Consider the following 3,514-nt stretch of genomic DNA (forward strand, 5'->3'; position numbering starts at 1 on the left):
AGACGAAGTTTTTTAATTCGTCGCCAATAATTTCGTCAAATTAATCAGCTAATTGATCAGAAAATATGTCCGAATGGTGACCAAAAGATTTGGTCGCTATGGGAGGAATTGGCGACCAATCACAAGATTGGTTGCCTTTAAGCTTGAATATTATTAGCGACCAAATTATGTTGTCTCTAAGGTTGCTTGCATCGTCTCTAAATTTGAGATGCAGCGAAAATATTTTGTGAAATGCCGCCGAAATATTTCTTGAAACTTGGCGACCAATTTTTTTGGTCGCATTTCTTGTAAAAAAAGAATATAAAGTAATAAAACTGTGTCTTTTTCCTTATTTGACATGTCGGCAACCAAATAGCTTGGTGGCTGATTCTGGGAGACTGTAAATTAAAAACATTTCCTTAAGCAATTACTTCCCCTAATTTTCTTCTCTCGTATCTACTCTCTCAGCCGTCTTCCACACCACCGATGCCTTCAACTGAGTCCTCCATGGACCCTCGCAATGAAATTTTCCAACGATGCCGACCAATCACTTATATACCCACTATCTCTTCATCCCCCTTAAGATTTCTCATGGCCCTTATTTCTCACTCTCTTTCCCAAAATCATCCTTCATCTATGCCAACCACTTGCTGCTACGGCAACATATACTAGAGATTCTCTGCAATGTGCTCAGCCACATACCAACTCTGATTCAAAGGTGCTTTTATTATTGTTTTGTTTATTTAGCTATTTTTCTGTAATTATTTGATTTTGATTATGTAAAAATAAAATTTAGTTGGTTTTTGTCTTAGTAACGAGGTGGTCGACGACCCCTCAACCACTTCTCATCTGCTGACTCTATGTTAGGTATGAAAACTTTTCTAAATATTTTGAGTTATGAGTTTGGAATCATGGAAATGTTAAGATATACCTTTTTTTTGTTTTTTCTTGTTTTATATATATTTTTTAAAATTATTATAAAGATTTCTTGTGCTTGCGTTGCCTGGTGGTCTCTTGTAATTGATGCTTTGTTTCTTTGCTGGATCTTGCAATGATTCAGCATTTTTCAGATTTCTTTGTTAAGCCTTCATTCAAGAACTTAAATCCTAAGGTCTTTTTATATTTCATTTATGTAAATTGTGAGAAGAAATAAAAGAGAAGCAACCTTGATTGAGCACTGCCATTTGAGAATTTTCCATTATGGATAATTGTGGCTATTAAAGACTTGACGGCCCCTTCAGACAAGCAAGAGACCAACACTAGGCTGTGAATCTATTGTTGCAGATGGCAGGTTTAAGCATCCTTTGTTTTCCCTCTCTTTATTACAAATAAAAATTTGTGCCGCAATTTTATTTCTTTCTTGTGGCTTTTAAAAATTCTTGTTTGGTTCATATTCTTTTGAAACTTAATTTTTAAAGACCCTGCATTATAAATTTTTTTTTTTCCTTCTCTTTTCATATATTGGAGGACTTCAATGAATTCACTTAAATTGATAAGGTACCTAGTCTGCAAGAGATATTTGGTTATGTACTGTGAATAAGTATATGTTATTGATGTAATTTTGTATTCCCCTGTTTCCATTTTAAAAGATCTTTTTGCTAGTGTTTAAATTTCAACCGAGAAGAAGTGAGTATTCTAAAGGTTGCTGTTATACATTGTACGTATGTCCTTTGGTTGAGTTTTTCTAACATGACTAGGATTTTGAAGTTTGACATTTATGTTTTTTTGCTTTCCTGCTTGTAGGAAATTGTCATTTCACACTCTCCTTTCTTTAAAAAAATTAAAAAACTCATGACATCATTTCATATATGTAGGTGCCTATTTGATGTTTTGAAAACAGCAAATATGGTGAACATGGTTGGCCTTGTTAACCCCGCTCGAGTTAGTGCTAATTCTGGATCATTAACTCAAAGATCACGTTTGTTAGCCAATCGACTTCAAAAGACAGATGGGGAACAGATTTTCTTTATGCCTTACAATCGAGGGTACGTTAGTCAACACGATTTTCTTTGTATGATGCAGTGTAGCCGTCATTGGGTCTTGGTCATTGTGAGACCAAAGAGGGAGACTCTGTATTTTCTGGATCCACTACCCGGAAATTGAGTGGTTGATGACGAGTGCAAAAACATAGTGAACACGTAAGTTTGATGTACTAACTTGTTATGTGTGTTTGTAGCCTAATTTTTTTTTTCAATGACACTTTGTTGTCTTGAAACAATGCTATCAAAATGTATAATTCACACATAGGCAGACAAGGCCGTAAAGCACCGATTTGGAAAACTCTACAAGGCACACCAAAGCAACTCAGCAGTGTAGAGTGTGGCTATTATGTCATGCGCTTTATGAGAGACATCATCACAGATCTTTCTTTGGAGTTTGAGAAGAAGGTAAATAGAAAACTTTATGATTTTAATTTATGTGGTTTTTGTAAGTGGACGACGGTAAATAGAATTATCGCCATTTGAATTGATATACCACGACGGTTTTTAGGCGCCTTATCACAAATCCTACAAAACCATTCACGAAGTCTAAATAATCATTTTTATTGATTGCAGTTTGAAAAGGGCAAAGATCCAGCACCATACCCCCAAGAAGCCATTGAAGAAGTGAGGAAAGAATAGGCAGATTTTGTTTGCCTATATGGAGTAGAGGATTTTTACAAACAGTTATGAAAAATATACATATTTTTTTTAGAATAGACAATTTTTTGTATAGGGTTTAGGGTATAATGTGTATATTTTTTTGGCTGTCAATAAAAATTGTTTTTCAGTTTTTAACACTAAAGTAATTCCTTAAACCGTCGTCTGAAGTCTCTTCCAATGACATGATTGTTTCAACAACAACTGTCTTATGAAACTTGAATATAAACAAACGACGGCAAATTCATAAAATGACATGTAAACTTTGTAACACGACAGTGTAATTTAAAAGTCAATAAACGATGTTTTTCCTCTTAACGCTAAACACAAAAAACAAAGAGCCTTGTAAGCAAACACCACGTCGATAACTTTATAACAGACGACGTCTTATGCAATTTCGACGACCATCATTTTTGAAAACCGTCGTTTGGTCAACTTTATGATATTTCAAATGAATTTTGAAATACTTACAACGGCGGTATTTTATTTAAGCGACGTCTATGGTCTTGACGTCTTAAACGATATTTAGTGGCAGTTCTAACTTATTTCTTGACTTCTGAACTGAATTAAAACGTCGGTTACTTTATAAGAACAGGATTTGTGACGTCTATTCTCCTTACCATGTCGGTTAATATCATAGACAACGTAGGAGTATCAAAACAACGTCTACAGGTATGACGTTGTAAAATCTTTACAACGTTGGTATCTGAATAAATAACGAAGTTTAAACTTCATACAACGTCGTGTGCGGATTTAAAACTGACGTGGTTTATTGTGTTTATAACAATTTTTTATTGGCCTTAATTCATAATATTCATAATAAATTTGTAAAATTTCCAAAAAATACACCACAACTTCTATGCAGTCATTGAGATATTTTCTTTGTCCTAAAGCTT

At 34.2% G+C, this 3,514-nt stretch overlaps 1 long non-coding RNA gene across 5 annotated transcripts; it reads left to right on the forward strand.

Moving 5' to 3' along the window:
- LOC109947092 lies at window positions 274-2,716 on the forward strand. Of its 5 annotated transcripts, none has more exons than XR_002270084.1 (5): window positions 275-697; window positions 792-1,270; window positions 1,794-2,117; window positions 2,227-2,366; window positions 2,535-2,716. It is a non-coding gene; the product is annotated as an uncharacterized LOC109947092 (long non-coding RNA). The 5 variants fall into 5 exon arrangements; XR_002270081.1 differs by having other exon boundaries at window positions 277-697; window positions 792-846; window positions 1,040-1,270; window positions 1,794-2,366; XR_002270083.1 differs by having other exon boundaries at window positions 274-697; window positions 2,002-2,366.

Source organism: Prunus persica, chromosome G2, assembly GCF_000346465.2.
Source record: "Prunus persica cultivar Lovell chromosome G2, Prunus_persica_NCBIv2, whole genome shotgun sequence".
NCBI classification, from domain to species: domain Eukaryota; kingdom Viridiplantae; phylum Streptophyta; class Magnoliopsida; order Rosales; family Rosaceae; genus Prunus; species Prunus persica.